The sequence below is a fragment of the Numida meleagris genome, chromosome 5 (genome assembly GCF_002078875.1).
Source record: "Numida meleagris isolate 19003 breed g44 Domestic line chromosome 5, NumMel1.0, whole genome shotgun sequence".
Taxonomy (NCBI): Eukaryota; Metazoa; Chordata; class Aves; order Galliformes; family Numididae; genus Numida; species Numida meleagris.
In genome coordinates this window covers 68,350,297-68,363,515 of record NC_034413.1, presented here as the reverse complement: position 1 = coordinate 68,363,515, position 13,219 = coordinate 68,350,297, and the positions used below count along the sequence as shown (strand labels likewise).

The 13,219-nt window shown below is 40.1% G+C and overlaps 1 long non-coding RNA gene across 1 annotated transcript in view; it reads right to left on the bottom strand.

The window, feature by feature from the left end:
• The window catches only part of LOC110400190, a 39,010-nt gene continuing 26,186 nt past the window's right edge, over positions 396-13,219 (bottom strand). The window contains exons 2-4 of the long non-coding RNA XR_002439693.1: positions 10,304-10,421; positions 4,929-5,077; positions 396-538 (exon numbers count right to left, since the gene is read on the bottom strand). This is a non-coding gene — a long non-coding RNA (uncharacterized LOC110400190). The remainder of the gene's footprint in view (positions 539-4,928; positions 5,078-10,303; positions 10,422-13,219) is intronic.

Here is a 13,219-nt window from a genome sequence, read left to right as displayed (position 1 = left end):
GGAAGTCAGTGTGTTTATAGGCTAATTGTCTTTCTACACCTAGGTGTACAGTTTTAATAACATACCATATTCTATGCTAGGAACAGGTCGATTTACACATAAATAACCATACCGGGGTAAAAGTACTGGATTATAAATCAGGAATCTGAATACTTTGCCATAGGTACTCTTATTGACTTCAGACATGTATTTAGATTGGAAACCATTTTAAATATGTCTCTTATTATAATATCCAACATATTTGTCATATGTAATTTCATCCCTCAGACACAATAACAATCATAAATACAGTCTCCTGCTTCATTAAAAGCCTTTCATTTTGAATTTAAATACCTTGGAGATCAAGTTAAATCAAATCTTTGTATTTTCTACACCTATGCCTCAAAATACAGGAGAGATCGGCTCAATCCAGACCTTGCAGTAGGTTGTTAATTCCACAAGAGGCTGACCTCAAATGCTAGGTTCAGATATGCTTACCCTCTGATGAACGTCAGGTCCAAGCCCCAATCTGGATCCCAAACTTGTGGTGTAGGCCCATCTGTGCTTGAAAGCAATGTTTTGAAGAAAGAGGAAAGCTAAGATCATGAAAATCTGTTTGAGTACAGCATACAAACAGATTTATGGACCTAAGGAACTCCTTTTTTTTCCTTGCATAAAATCAAAACTACCACAGGATTTCCCGTCCATATATACCATATGCTTTTTCCAACTTTGTTTAAAATTCTTTGTGTCACAATACTCCAAACCTTCAGAGCATCTCCCATTTCTACAAGCATTATCTAGTCTGCAAGCTAGGCTACAGTCAAGAATTAGTTTTACTAGAGCAAGTGATTTTATCTATTTACTTTTGCAGTATGGTTATGGCTGGTGAAAGCACTGTACACAATGAAATTCTTGGGCACAGCCTGAAATATGATTAATACTCTTAAATGACATGTGCATTTATTTCATTGTAACAGACTGTATATGGTGGGTCAAGACACATGCAAAACCAAGTCCCACAAACTGTCAGTGCACGCCTTGCAGGATCTTCCGAGTGTAGTCTTCATTTGGAGAGCAGTCAGAAGCATGTCAAGTGAAACACCGACAACACGAAAGGAAACTTATAAATGTTTGCAAATTCATTTTATGGATTAATGACCCTACATATATGAATTGACATTTCCAGGACAAATCACTTATTAATCCTACAAATATTTCAGCAGTTTTTGCTTACACTAAAGCAGGGACAATTTTTTTCCTTCTTCAGATCAAACAAGACCTAAAATCTGGGAAGATTTAACAGTAAAATAAAAACAATAGGGAATGGAAATGTTAACCATCTGCAATTGCTGTTACTGCTATCCCTTATTACACAATATCTCTATCAATGGCATCATATTTTTACTTTTGTTCTCTCTCACAACTTTTCAATCTATAATGGTTAATCAATTATAAACAAGCACTTCGACTGACTTAAAAAGTGGCAATCATCTCCTCTAAATTTAACTGTGTAAAAGTCAAACACCTACTCTAAGCTACTCGTGAAGGCTCCTTCTATAGATAGTGGTGACAGATTGGCACTTTCAGGGAGAGAGAGAGACTTATCCTACCTGTCTTACACACTTGTTTTAAGATGGGACTAATTACCCTCTGGAAGTACTTTCTTCTTTTCCTTTCCTTGGACCGACTTCAGTAAAAAAAAGCAACACACCTGTTTTGTTAAGAAAGGAAGGAAAGAAAGACAGGCAGGCAGGAAGAAAACCAAGGGATTATTTCAGGCCTTGATCTCAAATCCCCCTAAAGCATGGTTCCCCTAAGATGCAGAAAGTCCTCAGTGCAGATGGGAAGAGGTAAGAGAGGCAGGAGCACAGCCAGTCTTTATAATTAGGCCCATCGCCTGTCCTGACATATTGCCTATAGGGCTGGGTAAAAATCAAGGCACCAGAGATGATCAGACTCTGCTAGCCTGTATTACTCTACCCATAGAAGCCATGGGGCTTATCACTGCTCCAACCTCGGTGGAATTCCAATGACAGAAACGTTTTCCAGACTTTGGTAGGAGAAAAGGACTGGCCAATAGTTATTCTCCTTCAGCAAGAGAAAAGCAAAACCAGCATCTTCCTCTTTTTTTTTTTTTTAACATGAGATCGACTCCAGCTCAGCACAGGGAAGGACCACACACCAACCACTGCTTGAGGACACAAGTCTTAGGAAGCAGTTCAACGGAAACATCTAATGCCCTAAAAGTCATTCAAATGAAAAGATGCTGATGCCGATGAGGGAAGAAACATTCTTCTTGGCATCTCTCCATTTTAAATTCTGCTGTAGTTACAGTATCTGGATTAGACTCCAGGACAGTATTTCTGAAGCAGCGGGAACCCTGCTTACTGCATCAGTTTTAAATTATAAGCCGTCCAAAGATGTCAACACCACTTTCCTGTAGACTTTACTGAAATGAAAATGCTGAGCTTTTCCCCTGAGCCTTCACCGAGTCATATGGATCCGTCGCCCAGTGCCACCATTTGTATTACGATTTGCCTATGTTGGGTCACTGCTATGTCTTCATTTTTGCTCCACAGTCAGCCTCACTCTTTGATGTTACTCAGTCACTATTTCCTTTCCCTTTACTTTTATCTCTGTCCTGGCACTTTTCCTTTAAGCATCCTCTCTACCAGATGGTCTCCATCTCTCCTTCAGAAGTGCCCAAAATATTCCTACTGCCTCCTCTTGATCTTCCCCCAGCAGCAAACCTCTTCATCCTACAGAGCTCAAATACCAATGGATTTCTCCTCCTTGCTGCTCTGCATCTTTCTTACACTTTGAAAAGGAATTCACTGGAAGCGGCTAACCTCCAGTCCTCATTATGCACGATGCACTCATCTATAAGACTTTACCCAGGAGAAAAATTCAGATGGGATATATGCTGGTACAACAATGTTTTTTTCAAGTAGAAGCACATCTGATGTCTTCATGCCGAGCTGGAGCTCAAGTTTTATACAGGAACTCCAACTTTTTTTGTTTGGAAATCCATACAGATCCTTTAATCTGAAGGTCAAAACAGCTTTCATGAAAGATGCTGAAAACAATGATACTTTATATTCACCAGCATAATTATATAAAGATGATTCAACACCGTAGTGTCATCAGAGGACTCAATAGTCTCCGGATTATGTATTTTTAAGGTGGGATTTAGAGACTGTAAGATGTGCCTTCAGAAGTTCAGAGAGGAAAAAATCCTGTCACAACTTATATCTTCCTAATAGGTCACTGAAACTCTGAGAATAACAACTGCTTTTACTTGCATTTGGAAGTGCACTACAATCAAGAGTAAAGCTCAGATATTCTTGTGGAAGTACAAGCACTTACTAAATGCAGCATAATAATGTATTATATATTATATGAACACAGTTAGGTGGCATTTGTGTTTGTGTCTTTGCAAGAGAAGAAAGAACTCTGGAATGACCTTCTGTTCATAAGTTGCTTTAAAAAAGAGTTGGCCTGAAACCACTTCACTGCTATTGATACGGCCTGGTTTTGTACATAAGTCCTAAATATAAGCATTGCTTCAAAACAAACTAAGCAATTAGAAAGCTTTACTTTTCAGATTCAATTGCCATCAAATCCTTTACTGAAGTCCCCTTGGCACTGTCACTTCAAAATCGGGATAACACTGTATAGTATCTCTTCTTTTCAGTAAAACAAAAGCCTTATTGAATACATATGTGTGAAAACACTGCAAACAAAACTATCTCAGCAGACACCACCTGACTTGCTCCCAGTGACCCTCCCTGGTGCCCTGTGTGGGCTCGGCACTCAGCTTCTTGTCATCACAGCACTGATCCACTGTTTTTATCCTTCAAACTGAAAAATAATATTAATAATAAAAAATACTACGAGACACTGAAAACTATTTCTTTCCTTTTCCTTGCAGAAACCTGATTGCAGACTTCAGACATCAAGGAACAGCAAGGTGACCTAAGATTTACATATGCAGGAAGCTGCCGATCAAGTAGTGCATCCTTTTTTAATCTGCCCATTCTGTCATGAATATACCAAAAACCTCATGGTTTTGATAATCTCTCTGCTTCCAGCTTTGAAAGGAGAGCTCATAATGATGCCCTGTCACAGAAATGTAAAGGTAGGATGAAAATCCAACGTTTACTATCTTGTGCCTCCTTATGCTCCTGAAGCAGGGTGACTCAGGAATGTTTTTCTTTTTTCCATGCATCATCTTCCCTCATATTCTACACTTTCTTGTAGTGATAGCACTGGCTCAGACCTGGGGATCCTATTACTGTAGTAAGCCAGCAGTACCATGCCCTGGTGGTCCAGCTCAACTTCTCCTTTCCTTCCCATCCCCACGGCTGTGGTCTCAGGTGTCCAAGTCACATAAACTCTGCAGCGTTACACACTTTGGGCACTTGCTGATGGCAACAAGTATATATCTGTTCTGGTTCACAGCTGACTGCATCAGACAACTGCCAAGCACGGTAAGGTCCACTGAGTTAGGTTTTGCTTTCAAAAGGCTTCTCACTCGTTAATTTGCTGCAACCTTGTATTTCACTTTGCTATCAAAGAGCCTCAATAGTCTTCAGAGGCACAAAGAATCTCATTCAAAAATGTATTTTTGTTAGGAAGGTAACAGGAATTTTCAGTTGTGAAAGGCTAATTTCAATGTGTTTGCACTAAAAAGCAAGACTCACTGCTACTTCTATTTCTGACTCATTAGGTTCAGTAAAAAAAAAAATAAAGCACAGTAATTATTAGAAAGCAACTAATTGAATATGAAAGAAGGAACAGCAAATAGGCTGTTTATCACAACTATGAAGTGTGAACCTGTAGTTCAAGTGCCAGTAACAAAAGGGACACCAAGTCTCTATAGAGATATCCATCCAGGACAATAGTACAAATGGGAAGTCAGGAGAGATAATGCAGTTTAATCTCACCTGAATACAAGGTGGTCCCAACACCTTCACTTCACAATGGGAAGCTGTGAACACCCGATGCTCCGCACTTTGCGTCCATGATGTGCAGCAGACGCCCATTAGAATGGGCAGATAATGAAGGAACACTACAAATTGACGTCGGGTCAGCCCTGCAAACACAGGAGATCAGACAAGACAGAAGTAGAAATAGTTTACTCACAGATGAGAAGCAGATAAATGAGTGAGAGAAGAGTGGAAAACATGCAACACAGAAGATGGGAAGGAAGCTGTTCATCTTATGTGTAGGAACCAATTTCTGCATCTATACTTCCTAAGTAATTTTGGTATCTGATAATCCAAAACACCTTGCAGGAAGTAGACCATGCCTCTAATTTAAAGTGCTGTTTCGAACACCACAGGATTTTCAGATAATTCAGCTAACACACTGGACCTCAATCTGTGCAGCACCAGGGTTATGGCCCAGATTTTCACACCTAGATGTAGACATCTTGCTCAAGTGAAGAAATCCTGGGAGTTTTGTCTAAGAGTTCACGCATCTGAACCCTGAATCATTTGTATCTGCATACTTAACACAACTATTTACTAGCTGTATCAAATATAAAATTTGATCCCAGTTACACATGCATTACTGTAAGGACATACAGTAGTCCACCACAGTTAGCAAGGGTGAGTACGTACTAAGCCCAAACATAAAGACCATTTTCCAGTGAGATTAACAGAAAAACAAATAACCTGTAAACTAAGTTGATCACTTGTTCACCAGTTAACACAGACCTGCCTGGTGGGAACACAATATGTGCATTGTTCACACGTGGCAAAAGTTTTCAAGTGGCTGTATCCATTACAAGGTGAGGGTGAGGGCTGTATTCCCACTATGCAGGTTTTCATCTGGCCTTAGTCTTAAAAATAACAGTAAAAATCAAACACAAACAGTTATTTTCATTCTTTTGGGATTTGGCATATGTGCTATAACAGACAGAGATGGAAACTTCTAAAATAAATTAAGGAATGTACTTGTCAGTTTATTAATCAAAGTTTACCTGCTTCACATTACACGGAGACGCATTAAACAAGCTACTATGGCACTCAGAAAACATCTGCTAACAAAGTCAGAAGTAATGATAAACAAACTTGAGTTCCCTTTGTGGTTGATTTTCATCCAGCTGCATTTAATTATAAAAGAGCTATCAAAGAAAGCTCCCCATTAGCAACGAATTCAGAATGACTTCAGAAGAAAATCCCAGAGCCTCCAGTGATATCTCTCAAACAACTTTCTCATCTCTGCAAGTGATTGAGAAGAGCTGAATGAGACCAGTTTAGTGATCAGTTCTCCCACGGGCTGCCAGAGTAAAATGAAGATGATGTATCTTTTCAGTACCTGTGATTGCCCATTTTCAAAGCGCTCTTCTTTGTAGGACCTGTAAGATCTACCAGACTCTCTCCTGCAGCTAATCTCTGCCATGTGTATCGGTGTCAATCAGGAATACAAAGATGACTCTAAAAATTTCTGTATGCATTTTCTAAAGCATAGCATCTGCTGATTTTGCTGAGAAAGTGAACAAAGTCGTTGCTACAAGCTTTTTTTTTTTTTTTTTAATACTGTCTTATTGACTTTGGTATTTTTCACAGTGCAATTAAAGACGTGGTCATTTATAAATACCTAATTCTGGTTTACATTGATCAGGAACTTTTGCATTGATGTATCTAGAGATGTGTGGAGTCTGAGACAGATGCTCTAAATCAGCATGACACACCTGAATGCTATTAAAACACAGCAATGACTTTTTTTTCATAAAAAAATAAATCAAAGAGACAAGAACTAAGAAGTATGTACATCGTAGTTCCCCTGAAACTCCTTGCATTGATGGTATTAGTTATTCCATGAACGGGCAACCTATGTATTGAAGTTAAAAGTGACATTTTGAAAATGTATCCAGAACTACAAGCCATTACAATAAAATTCCATTAACTCCAGTGATAATTATGAACTCTCAAAGGACTGTGTACACAGCTCAGCAACATACAAACAACTTGCAATGTTCTGCTATTGGATAACAGCAAGGAGGCAAGTACTATAGAAAAAATCAAATTTTTTTCCTCCTTCCTTTTCTTTAAGAAAGTAATGGGTGATTCTTCCCTGAAACCTGGCTGCTATCTGGCCAGCAAGTAAATGTGAAGTCAAAAACCCAGTGTGCCAGATATGCACAGCTGTATTTGTGCTTCTGCAGCTCCCAGAGGAAAACACACCACATGTCAGTTACTTGACTTAGGGTGGGTTGGTGAGGTGTAAGTTAAAAGGGCAGCTGTACACTCTGGGAAATTTTCCAGATTCATTTTCTACCGATTGCTTTAACAACGCCACAAGAAGTGGCAAAGAGGTAGGGACGCTGGGTCACACAGGTAGAAGATAGGAAAACTTTTCCTACATCTTATTTCTTTCCCAGTCTCCAAGCTCTCTTGAAAAATCTGTGGGCACTTTATAGAGGATTTTTTCCTTCAAGAATCAAGGGGTTGGCTCTGACTGCTGCTATTCTAAGAGGTTAAGGAACGAAAAGGCATTATTATGTATCCACATGGTAATCAACCAAGGTCTCATGCAACTATTGCCGTTGATGTGGTTCTTCCTGGCTCCTCCAGAAAACCGCTTATTGGTGTACCTGGCCTCAAAGTTTGAGAGCTGGAGGAAGAAAATGATAACACAGTTTAACAGACCCTTTGTTTACGTAAACATCCATCCACAATCTGTGTCTGATGGGGTGAACATACGGCTTTAATTTTACCCTTGGCACATGGATCAAACAACGTTGCCAATATCTATTGTTCTCCTCGTAACAATATGCCTGGTGGTTTCAACATATCCTCTCCATTAGCTGGCTTCAGATCAAGCATTACTGTGTATGTGCTTGTGTCTTCATAAAATTGGAATATGGATTTTTTTTTTCTTTGTACCAAATGTGTAAAAGAAGGAACACAGTTAAGAATGGCGGTCAACCGTCCCCATGAGTCATGAGAACAGCTCGCCTTGGATCACATGGCACAGCCAAGTGGGAAGATGGGCTTGGGTTGCGTTTGCAAAGCCCCGGCTGTAGAGCTTAGCTCTTTCAAAAACCAGAGGAAGTGGTGAGTCAGATCTTTATCCCATTTTATCTGGGATTTAGCTAACCTTTCTGGACTTGGTCCATCTCTACCCTGCACCAGCCCTGCAAGGACACACTAAGCAGCTCTAAGAAAGGCAGTTTGGGTGTTTTCTCAATTGTTTTTGGTCCCCTTTTTTTTTTTTTTAGTTTAACTTTCTATTTCCTGCAGAAGACCAAGCTAAGGCGCTTTTAAAAATATTCAGCATCTGTAAGGCAGAGTAACTGAGGAGATTGGGATCTAGTGAATGGCACAAGGAGAAACCTCAGATGGTCTCCCTGAGCCAGAGCAGCTTGTCATCTCCATGCTAATCTCCCCAGCTCCTGCCTCGGCCCCTGGACCAGCAGCACTGCTTTCTTACGTTTCCAGCAGCAATCAAACTTGACATTTCTCCACTACATTGTGCTACATTTCAGCCTGTATTTCCAAATGTTTGATCCAAAATTCATTTAAGTCAATGGAAGGAATCTCATCGCCTTGAATGCAGTTTGAATCTGGCAGCTTCTTTGCACCTGAGCACCAATGCTTGATTTTTACATGCTAAATTAGTGGGGAAGTACAGCGTGCTACCATTTTCACCACAGTGGAGCAACACTCACAGAGAAAAAGTCACCGGTAAAGACAGCAATTATATTTGGGCCACTCTTGGAACTTACTCCATTTTTCAATGGTTTTTTTTATGATTGACGTTTTGCTTTCTGCAAGATGATGTTCAAGAGGCACCATCTGCATCAGGTGAAGTTGCGTGGCCCCAGCCATTTGCTCTGCCCCACGCCAATAGGTGCAGCTGTGGGAGGAAGCAGACTTGTACCACCGGTGCTCCGGGGCCCTGGTGCAGCACAGAAACACAGTGAAAGCTTGCAGAAGCACCGGGGAAGGAGGCAGCTCTGGGAGATAACACGGTCGTGATTAACATCACCATAAATAGGGATCGGCAAGCCTTTTTTTTTTTCCCATGCTCTCACAACACTCCTCCTCACTGGAAGTAGTAACATTGAAAAGTTTAGTTCTTGATTCAGTATTTCTATTTTCTTCCAGCTGCCCCATCTCTTGCTTCTTTCTCTAATTCTTTCTGACTTCAATGTTTTACTTTTCAAATGTGCTGAATCTAAGCCCAGCGCTTTGAATGATTTCCCTGACCCTGCAGTGCTGCATACCAACACAGATTCATATCTCTTAGGTTTGCTTTTATCTATGCTAATTTGGCTTTCTTCTCACATTTGCAAGTAGAGAGCAACTACAAGGCTTCCTGTGCATTGCAAGTTACAATTCACGTAAATTTCAAGAAAAATTAGTCTAGAGACTGCTTGTGCTCTCACACGCATGCAGCATAGCTTTCAGTCTGATCTGCATGCATGCGCTTCAGCTTGTTCTTGACTGTCAGAGAGCTAAGCTTTCTATATAAACTGGTTCATTAAGGCTATGAGAATGTAATTATCACTAGTGTACAGAAGGAATGTAGGTTTTGCTCTAATAGCGGCATGGCAAGAGAAAGGAAACAGGTGGAAGAAGCATTCTTTTGTTTTCAGAATTACTGTTTTAAATATAGGGCCATAGCACTTCTACCATTGCTCTAAAAACACTGCAATGCCAAACAGCAACAGGCAAGTCATAACCACAAATGTCTTAATCTACCTACAAGCAGAATCCTTCATAGAATTAATCAGGTGGGTTCCGTATCTTTTTCTAATTTTGAGAGTCAGACTAAGGATATGAAATTATTCTGCAAGAAAACCACCTGCAGAAGACTGGGTGTAGACAGAATAGGCTTATGATTCCAGCCTTATGGAGAAAAAAACAAGGCATTAACTCTGAAACTAACAACACAGTTATTAACTTATTATTATCGAGTAAATTATTTCACTTGGAGGGGAACTTATGTGACATGATATTTTCTGATCTTCCATTGTGTGTAAAAAAAGCAAAATAAATGATATTCAAACAGCAGTGTAAGCAAGGGGCTTTTACATATGTAGCTATAGACTCATTTCTACTTCCTCAACATTTTGTGTTACATGTTTCTCAACTTTACTATCACTTTGATTTCATTTCAGCATTGCAAATTATCAACATAAAAATCCTTTGGTCCAAAATCCATCCAGCTTAATCCTTCCTGGCCGTTGTCCCATTAGGCATAAGAACAGAGTTTGAGGTTCGAGGCAATGAAAATCAAGAGCATAGCAGCCACCACAAACACCTGGGTCAAGCAGCAGAGTTATTGCAGGCTGCATTTCACTCACCTCTCCCATCCATGCCCAACCGACCCTCAGTGGCTGCTGGAGCTGTGCTTGGGGTATGTTTGAAATAACAGGAAAAGGAGTTTCTAACTCAACATCTCCCGTTTGGTTAGAAGATGACCTGTTATTGAGGGAAATAAAGCAGTATTAAACCAAACTAAAGTGAACATTGGCACATAACTAACACAGCATTGTCAAAGCCATCTCAGAGTTTAATTTTAGTGCGGAAAATATGGCATCTCAGATACCACGATATGGGTGTTTGTTCACAGCCACTGTACCTGTCAACTATTATTATACTGATGCTGCCGTGTTCCCTGAACTGTTTTGATTTCTCAGCAAGAAGAGAATTTTCTCTGATGTGCCATCTGTAAGGTACAGCTTAGCAAAGAAAAAACTTTATCTCACAATTTTTAATAATTTTCAGTCAATTCCAATAAAATCTGATATATTTTTATAATACTTACAAAATAATAGCAAATGTGACTCACCACATGTGCCACTATTTCATTTGATATTCCTCTTCTCCCACTGACTTTTCTTTCGAGCACAGAATGCAATTTAAATGTCAACTCGAACTAAAAAAGTTACATTCCTGTGGAGATTGCTGGTATCTCATGCAATCTCAAATAATTGAACTGTTTTCCAGCCCCTTAACTACTTCCTTCTATTTTAGTATCTCATCGTGCAGATTCTAAAAATAACAAATGGTGGAAGGGACAGTCTATCACATCGCTTGTTTACATACATGTGACAGGACAAAATGGCCTTTTGTGCCTAAAGGGGTTCCCAATGCATCACAGGTTCCAACGTTCATATATTGAGTATACCAGCACACACTGAAGGATTACGATGTCTCCAGCAAGGCCACTACTAGCTAAAATGAAGAATACAAGCCAAGGGGGGAAAAAATGGTGGGAAAAGAAAAACTAGGAAGGATATTTATCTTGCATTTAACATCCTCTTGCTGATCACATGTATAGACAGTAGGGATGTCCAGGCACATGAAACGTATAGAATCATAGAATCATCAAGGTTGGAAAAGACCTCCAAGACCATCTAGTCCATCTGTCCACCTGCCACCAATATTTCCCCACTAAATCATGTCCCCTAGTACAACATCTAAACATTTCTTGAACACCTCCAGGGATGGTGACACAACCACCTTGCTGGGCAGCTCGTTCCAGTAGGTTTGCTTTGTTCTTTCAGGAGACCTCATGTTTAGGCAATTGATTAAAGATAAAATTCATGAGGGTATTTAGAGTCTTAGATTTGGATTTAGGAATCACTGAATCCATACACAGAGACGTCTGCTCCCTTCACAAACTTGTCACTGATTGGTACACAGCAGCTAACAGGCACTGGTCCACCAGCGACTCAGTACTCAAATCAGGCTGGGTCATGGCACACACAATTTTCAGCTCCAGCTCACTAGGATAGGCAGTAAACAGTGATACCAACCAACAGTCCCATCTTAATGCTAGAGTTCAAATCTCTTCTTTCATTGGGTATACTTATACCTGCCTTTTCCACATCCACAGAAAAGGCCCACAAGGCCAGAAAAGGCCCACAAGGCCAGGATCTTTCTAGCCTAAGGATCGCTTTTCCATTCATTTCCCAGGAAGAGCGATGAATGCCATTCTCTGCTCCTTGTAACACTGCACAACAGGCATGGGAAATAAGGGAAAAATAGCTGTCTGTTGACATCAGACAGACGTCACAAAGTTTATATTACGAAGACTAAGCCCTGAGATTTAGCCGTAATCTCCAAGTCTTAGTTGACTGAGCTATAATGTTGCTATAACACCTGTGCTCACCTGTTTATGGGGACATACACGCTAAAGATTCAAGTGTTCATTTTCTCCATTACTGGTGTCAGACAAATAATTCAGACTGAGCTGCTAAATGAGAAACAAGACAAAAAGGACTTTGGTATAAAAACAGACCAAGAATTCACTCCTGCTTGATTGCGAAAGGTTGGAATTGTCCTAGTCTAAAGGTAAATTTAGGATAATTCATCCAGTGCTGTAAGGTAACTGCTGCAGTAAATAGGTTAGGACATCGCTAGTTCCTCAACTTTCATCTGCTCCTGCAGCAAAATCCATCCACTGCAGTGAATAGGGAAGGATCCTGCAGGAAATGCCTTTAGGAAACATTTTGTAACAGCATCTGATTCTAGACTTGACAAAGATACCTCTGTTTAGACACTATGTAGTCTCCATCACTATATGCTGCCTCTGGATTCTGATTCAGGTGAAGCATGTCCAGCTCACTAATGCACCACTCTCAGCTTAGCACCTCAACTGTTACAATGATCATATAATCAGCAAAACCACATAACCAGCAATAAATCAAATGCAGCGTATTTACTGTCGGGCATAGGTCTGACATCCCATTGCCGCCTCTTCAAGTCTAACTGTGAAGAGGGCAGCTGTCCTGCAGCCCTGTAAACTGCAGGATGCCCCAGATCAGGGCTTTGTAGGGCTGCTCCTCCACAGGAGCAAACGAAGAGCATCGTACACAGCTGCTTTTACCTCACAGAGGTGTTGGAGGCCATAATTAATTACTGTTTGTAGAACTCATTGAGATTGTTAGAGAAAGGCACTAGAAAGAGAGAGTGGTGTTATAAATTATTACGCTTGAAAACATTCAAACTCTTCAGCTTTCCACTGCCTGCCTCCTCACCAACTTGAAGCATTTCCTTTTCTCCTCCTGAAACTAAATTTGCCCTCTTGACACGCACAAACCATTAGAAAGACTGTATTTACAAGCACCTAGCAGTATTTTCTCAAGTTTATTTTGACATTGACTTTTAATCAACTTGATGATGATTGAAAAAGCTAGTTCAGTGTTTTGCTAAAAAGGAATATTAAAAGTACATTGATTGTGTCTACAAAGATATGCAATTAAAAAGTATGA